This window comes from Pseudophryne corroboree, chromosome 6 (genome assembly GCF_028390025.1).
Source record: "Pseudophryne corroboree isolate aPseCor3 chromosome 6, aPseCor3.hap2, whole genome shotgun sequence".
NCBI classification, from domain to species: domain Eukaryota; kingdom Metazoa; phylum Chordata; class Amphibia; order Anura; family Myobatrachidae; genus Pseudophryne; species Pseudophryne corroboree.
Genome location: NC_086449.1, coordinates 774884032 through 774898132, shown reverse-complemented (window position 1 = coordinate 774898132; position 14101 = coordinate 774884032).

Genomic DNA, 14101 nt, shown 5'->3' with positions numbered 1-14101 from the left:
ACCCGAAAAATTTCAAGTGCACATCTCTACTACAAATAACTGGAAGTAGAGGGACAGCTGTGGCCCCTATACATTACAGATATATTAGGGAATTTCCAGATGAGGTCGGGGAATCGGGAATATTAAACGTTTAGTTTTCCTGATTTACCGATCATTCCTGGCCACAGTTGGCGGAACAGCAGTGACGGTGAATCGCTGAAGCAGCCTGTCTGATGTATGGGGCCTTTACACTATCGCTCTGTTTCCTGCTTTGGGTCCTTGGCGTATGTGTCTATGACGGGACATGGAGAGGGATCTGAAGGACCCCTCTCCGAACAAATCACTGATGTAGTAACCCATAGGCTACAATAGACTAACATCATCTTTAGATGGCATTAGCTGTCAGGACCAAGATCCGGAATGTGAAGTTGAATCCGAAAATGTATAGCAGCCACCATAGAAACCTATTGTATGGGGGCTGCTGTGTGGTTGCAAATGGAGGGGCCTATGCAGATATCAGAGATAGCAGTTTAGACCTAGACAATATTTTTTTTATTATTATTTTTTTTTTAAAATATGATTACAGATTCCATCTTCTCTTCTAAGCAATTTCTGCATGGGGCCGTAGCATGGCACGTCCCGACCAGCCCCCACCAGCCAGGAGCAGCCCAGTAGTCGACAAGCCGCTGTATGGTGTCACTGGGATACGGTCATTCCGAGTCAAATCACCACACTTTTTGTTAAAATTTTACCTCACCAGCTCAGATTTTGTTCAAATTTGGTATATGGAGAGTATATATGTAGTCTAAGAAAAAGACAACATTTTATTTAAATATCTCATGCCGTTTCCAAAATATGGCTATGTAAAGTTTTCAAAAATCTGTCAAAAACACATAACCATCATGTTTTCAAATCACCATAGCAACTCTCCTGATTAAGTTGGAGAGGTCAGAATGCAGACACTGCAGTCCCATCAGCCGACATCCTCACCATAAGTATAGTGGGCGGGTTAGGATTAGGGCTGGGGAGAAGGTTTAGTTGCCTCCTGGTGGGGGGGGGGATAGATTTAGGCTATAAGGGGGGGAAGCAGATGCGTAACTGTGGGAGGCAGTCGAGTCGGCTGCCGCCGGGCTCCTGCTCTGTAGAGGGGCACCTTTCCTCCTGTGGTCAGCGACACCATTGGCAGCCACCGCTATCTCTTCTGTGGCCGACCACCCTCCCCCACTAGTCCCTGCACCTTACAAGTCACACCCACTTTTTTATAGATGCACATTTTAAAAGTGTAAATCCCAGGATCAGAACCCACAACCTATTACACTGGAAGCAGACACCTTACTGATGGAGCTATTTACTCCTGCATGGAAGGCATGAGAATTCTAACTATATGAAATCACTTCTCTGACAATTACACGTAACTTCATATAGTTAGAATTCTCATACATTTTATACAGCAGCAAATAGCTCCATCAGTAAGGTTCCTGCTTCCAGTGTAATAGGTTGTGGGTTCTTATCCTGGGTCTGACACTTGTAAAATAATTGTAAAGGGGGGTACACACAGAGCGATAATCTAAGCAATCTGACTAGATTGCTTAGATTTTCAGCATGATCGCTCCGTGTGTAGCCCTAACAGCGATAGCGATGGGCAGCCCTGCGCATCGCTATCGCTGGTGCTAGATTGGCCTGCATGCAGGCCAATCTAGCGGGTCGCTCACTTCACCCGCTGGGTGAAATGAGCGTCTCCCCCTGCACGCTCAGCACAGATCGCGCTGTGCTGAGCAGCGGGAGAGATGTGTGCTGAGCGGGTAGCTCAGCACACATCTCTACCGCATCGGGCCGTGAGTACTGACCTTAAGAGAAATAATCAGCATTGAGAGTGATTGAGCAGATCTATGTCATAGATCTGCATAGTTGCAATGGTTTTGAATTGACAATTCTAAGTAGCTTCATATAATTAGAATCTGCATCCTTACTGCAGGAGCAAATAGCTTGATCAGTGCCTTCAGGTTATGGGTTCAAATCCTGTGTATGACTGCTAAGAAATGTGCACTTTAAAAAGAAATGTATATATACACATTTTTTTCAGAACACTCTCTCTCTCTCTCTCTCTCTCTCTCTCTCTCTCTCTCTCTCTCTCTCTCTCTCTCTCTATATATATATATATATATAGGGGGAGGGGGCACCAATATTTATCCTGCCTCCAGGCATCTGGGACGAACTTACGCCACTGGGGGGAATGTTAGGCATCACTGGGGTTAGGCTGTGGGAAGGGAGGTAGAGGGGGGAACATACTTACCTTGCCTATGTCAGGATTTCAAAGATCGGGATGCCGGTGTCTGTATTATTCAGTCATACTGAACCAGTGTCGGACTGGGGCATGTAGGGCCCACTGGGGGGATGCAGTGGTAGGGGCCCATATTAGGGGTGTGGCCAGTCTACAGAGGGGGGTGTGGCCTGCCACCTCATTGGTTTGACTAACCATGAGAGAGTGCAATATATACAGTAAATTCAGCTGCTGCATGCATGATAATGTACCAGATTAATAACAGCAATGCTCTGTAGAAAATACACCATAGTCCAGTATAAGGTAACATATGTATGATGTATAATTCAAGTGCACAGTCTGGAACCTGATCCTTAGAGCAGGAGGAGGGGCCCCAGGCAGTAGCGCCCACCGGTGGTTTCCCCTGTACCCCTGTGGGCCAGTCCAAGCCTGAACTGAACCCAGCATATAGAGTGGTTGGACCAAATGATGAAGACTGAGCCAAATGAAAATTCCTCCATGGTACCCTGTTGCCTCCTGGTACAGCATGGAGAACCTTTGCAGTATCCATTACCATGTGGCAGTACTCTACTTGTGTATTCATTTCATCCATCCATTAGCAGTGTTCAATTATGTATACATTTGCACTATTTTATATTACTTTGAAAAGAGGTTCTGGTCACCTAAAGTTACATGATTTCTAGTAACCTCTGTACTCTGAATAAGTCTTCAAATGCTTATTACATAAACTTACCAAATAATTTCTATGATCTCTTCCTGTTTCTGGACCCAAATATAAGAATGAAATATTTGACAAATAACTACTTCCTGGCATGTTTACCCGCATGAGTAAATTCTCTAAGTATCATTATACCCGTGTTGGCATACTGGCGGCGGAATTGTCAGGGTCTACATACTCACTGGTGACATTGCGGTCTATTTACTAGGCCTTGGAGGGAGATAAAGTACCAGCTAATCAGCTCCTAACTGTCATGTTACAGGCTATGTTTGAAAAATGACAGTTAGGAGCTGGTTAGTTGGCTGGTGCTTTATTTCTGCCTCCAAGGCTTAGTAAATAGACCCCATTGTCACTGTCGACCTCCCATAATCATCCCAATTAAATATCCGTGTCTGTGTGACCAAAAGTGAATTCAGTAATTAGTAGGTCCAATGCTTATGTTACGCAAAATATTTTGGTGCCATGAATCCTGGATTACATTCTAACTATGGGGGTTATTCAGAGTTGATCGCACGTAGCAGCTTTTTGCTTCTCGTGCGATCAACTTGACGCCGCCTATGGGGGAGTGTATTTTAGCATAGCAGGGCTGCGATCGCTTGTGCAGCCCTGCTATGCTAAAAAAAGTTTTCCTGCAAAACAAGACCAGGGTCAGACCTACTTACCCTGTGCGACGGATCCAGCGACGAAGGTCCCGGGATTGACGTCAAACATCCACCCTCCAAACGCCTGGACACGCCTGCGTTCGGATCTCCACGCCTGTAAAACGGTGAGTAGACGCCCCGGAACGCCTCCCCGCTGTCAATCTTCTTGCAATCGCGCTAGCGATCACTTTCTTATTTGTTCTAGCCGCTGCCCGGCGTCCAGAGCCGGCTCTAGCCAATTTGATGCCCTAGGCAAAATTTTGTCTGGTGCCCCCTAGTACCGCCGCTAGTTCTGCATCTGACCCAGCGACACTTAGGCAGTGGGGCTCACCGGGGTGTTACCCTGTGGTCCAGTTCAACCCTGTATAATGGCATACAGTAATGCCCATAATACACATAATTCCACATAGCAATGCACCTTACACATATGCCCCACATTAGTAATGCCCACAATACAAATAATTCCACACAGTGATGCACCTGACACATATGCCCCACATTAGTAATGCTGGTAGCTTTTTTTTTATAAAACTTACCTTTGCTTGCTGGCGTGCTTGCAGTCAGTGTGTGCGCCTATGCAGCTCCCTGGATCCGTGACTGCGTTTTGTGAGATGGGGTGGCAGGATGGGTGGGTGGGTGGGTGCTTGCTTGCGCTGGCACCCGTACAAGGGATGTGACCTCACAGGGTATGCCATCCTGGCAGGGGAATTTTACGGCATGGACTGACTAGGAAATAAAGTGTGAGGCATAGTTACCGACATTCTGGCTGCTCTCTGCGGGAGAGAGCAGCCAGGTCGGCTCAGAGGGCGGGCGGGGGAGGCTGTGACGAAGAGGAGGGGGAGGGCCGGAGGCGGGATGGGGGGGGAAAGCAAGGGCGGGTGGGGGCGGAGCAAGGTTGGGGCCACGACCTTTAAGCCACGCCCCCCGCTCTGTAATGCCGCGATCACCAGCATTACACTGCAGGGGGCGTGGCTATGATGACGCGATTCTGCAAGAATCGCGTCATCGACTGCCCGGACCGCCCACTTTACACTCTAAGTGGGCGGACGGGCAGGGGGGACCCCGCGAAACGGGAGACTTGCCTGCTCTTCCGTGGGGCCGGGAGGGTCACCCGATTTTCGTGAGCCTCCCGGCCATTCCGGGAGAGTAGGCAAGTATGGTGTGAGGAGAACACTGCCCATGTTATGTCCCTGCAGACACCTGGGGTTTGCACAGGGATAAGGGATACACACAGGATACCAGGGTCCTCATCCCCCATGTGCACAAGCAGTATAGGTGATTTCAGATTTATGTGAAGCAGTCCTCCAAATACACATGTGGTATCATAAGGAGCCATCCAGTAATAACCTTATATAATCAGTGAAAATGTCACAGGTCCAGGAATTGCAGTTACTTGGCTTCTGCTGTCTGTCTGAGGTCTCACAAGTCAGGGGCACTCAAGCATGTCGGAGGGAGTTTAAAGAACTTTAAGGGAGAGTGTGCATTTTATTTGACAAATGTAAACAGCAGTGTATACAAGTACTGATTGAATACATTTGGAAAGTAACAGTTAGTTTGCAGACTGTCCCTCCCAGCATGAGATACTGCAGGGACATGCTTGGATGCCCCTAGACATGCTTGGATGCCCTAGGCAAATGCCTAGCCTGCCTATAGCTAAGGCCGGCTCTGCCGGCGCCGGCCAACGAAGCGAGTGCGCATTGCGCACCACCACGCATGCGCTGTTCCGACCCATTCACACCGCAGCGAAGAACCGCTAAGGGCGAACGGGTCGGAATGACCCCCATTATGTAGCGGACCTCCTGCCTGCTGTAAAATCCTAATTTCTCTTACGTCCTAGACAGCGGTGCAAGTATGCGGGTACGGAGTACCATTAAGAATTCTGCAGCGGGTACCCAGTACCACCTGCCACACATTTTGCTATTACCACAATTATAATGTGCCACAAAGCAACAAGACTATGGTGCTTGGCAGCATGACGGCTCCTCCCACTTTGTCAGGGTTACTGGGAGTGCGACAGTGGCTGTATTTTCCAGTTATAATGGAGGCATTACTATATATTTCTATTATACTGGAAGTATCACTATATATTTCTATTATACTGGAGGTATTACTATATATTTCTATTATACTGGAGGCATTACTATATATTTTTAGCCTTGCCCCCAGATTCCCCCCAAAAAGGGGCTGTGTCGTGTGGCCACGCCGCTAGTGTCATATAGCCATTCTCACGCCCTCTCAAAACACATGACCACGCCCATTTTTAGGCACTCAGTACCACTAAGAAAATATTTCTACTTGCACCACTGGTCCTAGAGGATGCTGGGGTCCACATTAGTACCATGGGGTATAGACGGGTCCACCAGGAGCCATTGGCACTTTAAGAGTTTGAGAGAGTGGGCTGGCTCCTCCCTCTATGCCCCTCCTACCAGACTCAGTTCAGAAAATGTGCCCGGAGGAGCCGGCCACAGTTAAGGGAGCTCTACAGAGCTTTTCTAGTAAAGTTTATTTAGAGTTTATTATTTTACAGGGAGGTTGCTGGCAACAGCCTCCCTGCAGCGAGGGACTAAGGGGGGGAGCATTGTCCGCCCTGCGGGGTCTGAGCCACTGTTTCCACTGACTGGACACTGAGCTCCAGAGGGGTCGGATCGTTCTCCGCCACAGGGGACTGCTAGCCCCAGCAGCATGCCGCCAACTCCTTACAGAGCTGAAGATGTGGTGAGTGAGACACCGACCCCCCTAGCAAGCGGGGGGCCGGTGTGAAGATGGCGGCAACGGGGAGGGAGCGCAGTATTAACTGCGCTCCTGGGAAAGCTCAGAGGCACATGGTGCGGCGCTGTGAGGGGTGCCCTGGGCCAGCGCTTACCCCCATACTGGTTCAGAAGCCTGTCGGGGTCCTCGGATCTCAGTCAGCACATTTTCCTCAGGCCAGTATAATCCATGAAGAGCGGGAAGACAGCGCCATTAAGGGGGCAGAGCTTCTCCTCAGAGCGGACCCAGCAGCATTCCAGTGCCATTTTTCTGCCTGCACAACGCTGAGAGGAAGAACAGGTCCCTCCACAGCAACTCCAGCTATCTGTACACGGTACCAGGGGGTTGTAGAAGGGAGGGAAGGCTGTAATACGACTGTGTGTCCTATTAAGGTGCACAGTCAGCGCTGACAAGGGGTCTCCCTTTGCAAAAAGCGCTGTGTGTGGGTTGTCTCCAATCTCTGTGTCTCTCTTGCCATTCTTGGGGGGGAAACTCTGTCTGCCCTCACCTTTGTGTGTGTGGAGTGTTTGGTGGTCTCCTTTAGCTATGTCCAGGGACACTGTGTCATATGCTGCAGAGCAGTGGCGGAAGTAGCGAGCGGTGGGCCCAGGTGCGACAAAATGCTTTGCCCCCCCCCCCTACCCCTCCCCCCCCCCACATCCCATCCAAGTCCACCCCCTCACCCCTGGAGAGGATCTGGTGAGGGGGACCTGCTCAGGGCCAGAGAAATGGATACCTAGCAACAGTGCCGTAACTGGACATTTTAGCACTGTGTGCAAGAAACGGCATCGGAGCCCCACCCCTGCATGCAAAACAGGGGCAGTGCGCGCCATAGGCGCGCGCAAAAATACATAGTGGCGTGGCTTCGTGGGGAAGGGGTGTGGCCACAAAATAATACCAATTCATAAAACGGTGCACAATAGTCTCCATTATTCAAATTACGCCGCACAGTAGCACCACTACACCAGGTAGAGACCCTTTTACACCTTACAGCGGACAGATTCCTCTTTTTACACATTACGGCAGACAGCGTCCCCTTTTTACACATTACGGCAGACAACGTCCCCCTTTTTACACATTACGGCAGACAGCGTGCACTTTTTACACATAACGGCAGACAGCGTACACTTTTTACACATAACGTCAGACAGCGTCCCCTTTTTACACATTACGGCAGACAGCGTGCCCTTGTTACACATTACGGCAGACAGCGTCCCCCTTTTTACACATTACGGCAGGCAGATTCCCCCTTTTTACACATAGCGGCAGGCAGATTCCCCCTTTTTACACATAGCGGCAGGCAGTCCCCCATTTTTACACATAGCGGCAGGCAGTCCCCCATTTTTACACATAGCGGCAGGCAGTCCCTACAAAGAAAGAAAGAGAAAGAAAGAAAGAAAGAAAGAAAGAAAGAAAGAAAGAAAGAAAGAAAGAAAGAAAGAAAGAAAGAAAGAAAGAAAGAAAGAAAGAAAGAAAGAAAGAATGAATGAATTATACTTACCCTCTCCGCTGGCTCAGGCTCCTCGGTGCAGCGTCAGATGATTCCCGGGCTGGAGAGAAGGAGGAGGACGGAGGTGAAGGAGGGAGCCGCAGCAGCGCTTTGTTACTGGTGGAGGCGCTGCTGCTGCTGCCCCTCTGCTTCACTATAGGCTGTTCTCGGAAGACAGCCTATAGTGAAGCAGAGGGGCAGCAGCAGCAGCGCCTCCACCAGTAACAAAGCTCTGCTGCGGCTCCCTCCTTCACCTCCCTCCTCCTCCTTCCCCCGTCCGTGCCGCTGCTCCTCTCCTCTCCGGGCGGCTGTGCGCTGCGGGCAGCGGTTGCCCGCAGCGCACAGCGGCATGTAATGAGTCAGTTTGACTCATTACATGCTTGGGCCCCTGGACAGAGGCGGGCCCCAGTGCAACGCACTGCTTGCACTGCCGGTAGTTCCGCCTCTGCTGCAGAGGATTTATCCTCCCAGGATGATCCCATTCCATGTAATCAGGATAGCACTGGTTTAGCACAGATAACAGCAAGGGAATCTGAGTGGTTTCCCTCGATCATTTCTTGGATTTCTCAGATTTCTGGCAGGGTTGCAAGTAATGAATCTGCAACCCAGGTATTACAGAGCTCTATGGCAGTATGGCCGGTTTCTGGTACCTCAGGACGCCCCGCTATATACCCCCGCAAACGTGCGCTTGTGCATGTCACCCAAGATGACGCGGATACCGATTCTGACACTACAGACGGTGATGGGGATGTGTTGCGGGGGTCCGCATCTCTCGCAAAGGAGGTGCAATTGTTGATAGAGGCTATCAGGGATGTGTTGAATGTTAATGATACCACACGAGCAGGTTGAGGAGGCTTTTTTCACTGAAAATAAAAAAGCCTCGCTAACCTTCCCTGCGTCAAAGGAATTGAATGCTAAATTTTAAAAAGCATGGGGAAACCCAGCGAGAAAATTCAAGGTAACTAAAAGGGTACAGGTGGCGTTTCCTTTCCCTGAGGAGGATAGGAAAAAATGGGAAAACCCGCCGATTGTTGACGCATCTGTGTCCAGACTCTCAAAGAAGGTGGTTTTGCCTGTTCCAGGATCTACCGCCTTCCAAGGAGCCGGCTGATAGAAAAATTGATAACACGCTTAAAACAATGTACACTGCTTCAGGGGCCATATTACGTCCCACTATTGCTACTGCATGGGTTGCAAAGGCAATAGTAAAATGTCGGCTACCTTACTTGAGAATTTGGATACGATGGATAGGGATGACGTTGCATTATATTTACGCAACATACATGATTCAGCAGGTTTTATGGTAGAATCCATGAAAGACCTGGGTTCCATAGCTGCGGGAATATCTTCCATGTCTGTTTCAGCTCGTCGGGGGCTGTGGCTGCGCCAGTGGTCGGCCGATGCGGAATCCAGGAAAAGTGTGGAGCCCCTACCCTATACAGGTCAGGCTCTCTTTGGGGAAGCTCTAGACGTGTGGCTATCCACGGCTACAGCAGGTAAGTATCCGTTTCTTCCCTCAGCAGCACCAGCTCCGAAGAAATCCTTCTCTTCATCTGCAACACAGTCCTTTCGGCCTAACAAGCCTAGAAAGGCCAGAACATCTAATACCTTCTTTAGGGGAGGTCAGGTTAAGTCCAAGAAATCTGCCGCTGCAGGTTCCCAACTTCCCAGGAACAAAATCCTGCTTCGGGTACGCCAAAGTCCTCCGCATGACGGTGGACCGCGCGGCCTGGAGGTGGGGCCAGTGGGAGCGAGACTCAGACAATTCAGTCACGTCTGGGTATCGTCCGGCCTGGATCCTTGGGTGATAGATATTGTATCCCAGGGATACAGGCTGGAATTTCAAAATCTCCCTCCTCATCGCTTTTTCAAATCAGGCTTGCCAACTCTGTTGGCGGACAGCACTGTACTACAAGACGCTGTCCGAAAACTGGTGGAGGCACAGGTCATTGTGCCAGTACCTCCTCACATGCAGAACAAAGGTTATTATTCAAACCTTTTTGTGGTAGCGAAACCGGATGGTTCGGTCAGGCACATCCTGAACTTAAAATAATTGAACCCCTTTCTAAAGGAGTTCAAGTTCATGATGGAGTCTCTCAGGGCGGTGATATCAGGTCTGGAAGAGGGGGAATTCCTGGTATCACTGGATATCAAGGATGCGTACCTCCACATTCCGATCTGGCTGCTGCATCAGGTTTATCGCCGCTTCGCATTGCTGGACTGTCATTTCCAGTTCCAGGCCCTGCCATTTGGCCTCTCCACAGCACCGAAGGTGTTTACCAAGGTGATGGCGGAAATGATGATTCTCCTCCACAAACAGGGTGTGAACATCATTCCATATCTGGATGATCTGCTGATAAAGGCATCATCCAAGGAGAAGCTGCTGCAGTCCATTGTTCTCACAACATGACTTCTCGAGAGTCATGGTTGGATTCTGAACCTTCCAAAGTCACATTTGGAACCAACCCAGAGGTTGTCATTGCTGGGAATGATCCTGGATACGGAAGTGCAGAAGGTATTTCTTCCGCAGGAAAAGGCATTGGTGATACAAGCTCTGGTCCAGGTTGTCCTGAAGGCAGCCCGGGTGTCGGTTCATCAATGCATTCGCCTATTTGGAAAGATGGTGGCCTCTTACGAGGCTCTCCAGTACGGGAGGTTTCACGCTCGGACCTTCCAACTGGATCTCCTGGACAAGTGGTCGGGATCTCATCTCCACATGCACCAGAGAATTCGTCTGGCACCAAAGGCCAGGATTTCACTCTTCTGGTTGCTCCAATTACATCACCTTCTGGAGGGCCGCAGGTTTGGGATTCAGGACTGTGTCCTTCTAACCACGGATGTGAGCCTTCGGGGCTGGGGAGCAGTCACTCAGGGAGTAACCTTCCAAGGAAGGTGGTCAAGCCTGGAAGCCGGCCTGCCCATCACCATCCTGGAACTAAGAGCCATCTACAACGGTCTTCTTCAGACGGCCCCTCTTCTAAGAAATCGGGCCATTCAAGTGTAGTTGGACAACGTAACAACAGTGGCTTACATAAACCGACAAGGCAGAATGAAGAGCAGAGAGGCAATGTCAGAGCTGACAAGAATACTCCTCTGGACAGAAAAGCACGCGTTCGTGCTGTCAGCCATCTTTATTCCGGGAGTAGACAACTGGGATGCAGACTTCTTCAGCAGACACGATCTCCATCCAGGGGAGTGGGATCTCCATCCGGAGGTGTTCCATGAAATAACAGATCTTTGGGGATTACCCCAAATAGACATGATGGCCTCTCGTCTCAACAAGAAGCTTCGCCGTTATTGTTCCAGGTCGAGGGACCCACAGGCAGTGGATGCCCTGGTGTCTCCGTGGGTGTTCCAGTCAGTGTACATGTTTCTCCCACTCCCACTCATCCCAAGAATCCTAAAGCTCATAAGGAGAACAAGGGTTCAAGCGATCCTCATTGCCCCGGACTGGCCAAGAAGAGCTTGGTACGCGGACCTTCTGAATCTACTGCAAGAAGAGCCGAGGCCTCTTCCTCTTCGGGAGGACCTGCTGCAGCAGGGGCCATTCGCCTATCAAGACTACCACGGCTACATTTGACGACATGGAAGTTGAGCGCCTGATACTTGCTCAGAAAGGCATTCCGAAGAAGGTTATTCCTACCCTCATACAGGCTAGGAAAGGGGTAATGTCTGAACATTACCATCGTTTTTGGAAGAACTATGTCTCTTGGTGTGAATCCAAGAAGTTTCCTACGGTGGAGTTTCAACTGGGACGTTTTCTCCTCTTCCTGCAAGCAGGAGTGGATATGGGCCTGAGGTTGGGATCTGTGAAGGTCCAGTTTTTGGCCCTATCCATTTTCTTTCAGAAACAATTGGCTGCCCTCCCTGAGGTTCAGACCTTTTTGAAGGGAGTTCTGCATATCCAATCTCCCTTTGTACCGCCTACGGCACCCTGGGACCTTAACGTGGTGTTGCAGTTCCTCCAGTCGGATTGGTTTGAACCTCTACAGGAGGTAGAGGTCAGATTTCTTACATGGAAGGCGGTCACATTGTTGGCCTTAGCTTCTGCTAGACTAGTGTCCGAATTGGGGGCTTTATCCTGTAATAGCCCTTACTTGATCTTCCACGAAGATAGAGCTGAGCTCCGGACACATCAGCAGTTTCTTCCGAAGTACGTGTCGGCATTTCATATCAACTGACCTATTGTGGTGCCAGTGGCTACTGACTCCTCAATTACATCAAAGGTATGGATGTTGTAAGGGCTCTGAAGATATATGTGAAGAGAACTTCTCGTCACAGAAAGTCGGATGCTTTGCTTGTCCTCTATGATCCCAAGAAAATTGGGTGTCCTGCTTCCAAGCAGACTATTTCTCGCTGGATTAGGTTCACTATCCAGCATGCTTATTCTACGGCAGGACTGCCGTGTCCAAAATCAGTTAAGGTCCACTCTACTCGCAAGGTGGGTTCTTCCTGGGCGGCTGCCTGGGGTGTCTCGGCAGTGCAACTTTGCTGAGCTGCAACTTGGTCTGGGTCGAACACGTTTGCAACGTTTTACAAGTTCGATACTTTGGCCTCTGATGATCTGAAGTTCAGTAAATCAGTTCTGCAGGAGCCTCCGCGCTCTCCCTCCCGTTCTTGGAGCTTTGGTACATCCCCATGGTACTAATGTGGACCCCAGCATCCTCTAGGACGTAAGAGAAAATAGGATTTTTGTTACCTACCAGTAAATCCTTTTCTCGTAGTCCGTAGAGGATGCTGGGCGCCCCCCCCAGTGCTTCGTTTTCCTGCAAATGTTATTTGGTTCAGTACCACTTTGTTTTAGTTGAGTACTGCATTGTTACTTGGTAAGTAAGGTTTCAGCTGTTGCTGAGAGTTTCAAGCAAGTTAGCTTGATGTGCCTTGTATGTGTGAGCTGGTGTGAATCTCACCACTATCTGTGTTAAATCCTTCTCTCGAAGATGTCCGTCTCCTCGGGCACAGTTTCTAGACTGAGGTTGGTAGGAGGGGTATAGAGGGAGGAGCCAGCCCACACTATTAAACTTTTAAAGTGCCAATGGCTCCTGGTGGAACCGTCTATACCCCATGGTACTAACGTGGACCCCAGCATCCTCTACGGACTACGAGAAAAGGATTTACCGGTAGGTAACCAAAATCCTATTATTAATCATTGTTGCATGTTTCCTCTGCATCATGGAAAGGAAATTCAAATAACAAGGCAAGAAGCTTACACTGGACTGACTCACTGTAGCATCTTCTACAGAGATCATTACAGAACAATGGTGGTCATTCCGAGTTGTTCGCTCGCTAGCTGCTTTTAGCAGCATTGCACACGCTAGGCCACCGTCCTCTGGGAGTTGTCAAAGTCGAAAAATATTGTAATGCATACACCATGTACTAACCCCATACACATGCCCGCTGCGCGTGCACTTATTCCGCCGTGCGTGCACATATCCGCAATTTGCGTAGGATCGCTCCTGCGATCATGCGCGTGGTATGGGTATTTACGGCGGAGTTTGTGAGCGCATAGAGGGTTATCAGAACATTACATATTTAACCCAAATAGTGCATTTTGTACACATAGTTCCCCTACACCACATCAGCAAGTATCAACAGTTTAAACAGTTCCAGGACTAAGGGATTCGCCTTTGCATGATAGGAAGGGTCAGATTAAGGTTATAAGGTGATGTCTAGTATCCAGCTGTAGGGTATTTTAAGGGTAACATTCCGGTATTGGTTAGAGAAAGATCGCATGTTCCTGCGTATAGTTATGTGCAAAAGTAGAATATAGACATTAACTGTATTTACTGTATATTATGTATGCGGCGGGAATCCAGAGGATACCACCCACAAGAGCAGTTGAGAAAGACATCGCCCACCTTTTCAAATCAACCTATGACCTCTCCTGTAATGTAAAGATGGATCTCAGTGTCCAATAGACAAAGGGATTACAGTGACCATTGTATTGTATATGGAAGTTGTGTATAAAACGCCTGTTGTTGCCTGGCCGGTCAGAAGATTCCGAACGCTTTCTACCTGACAAGCGGAGGACCGGCCGGGTTGCGCTTGCGAACATTCTCATGTATGTACATTGACTGTAGCCATTATTCTGTTGTAGATTTATCTTGTTAGCCTGTAGTGTATAATTTGTACTGTTTTACCTTTTGAAATAATCCACGGTGGCCTTAGAACCCTGTGGTTCAACTACATATCGGTGTTGTGTCCTCATTTCCCTGCTAGGGTTTAAAGCGTATTTAACTGTATAA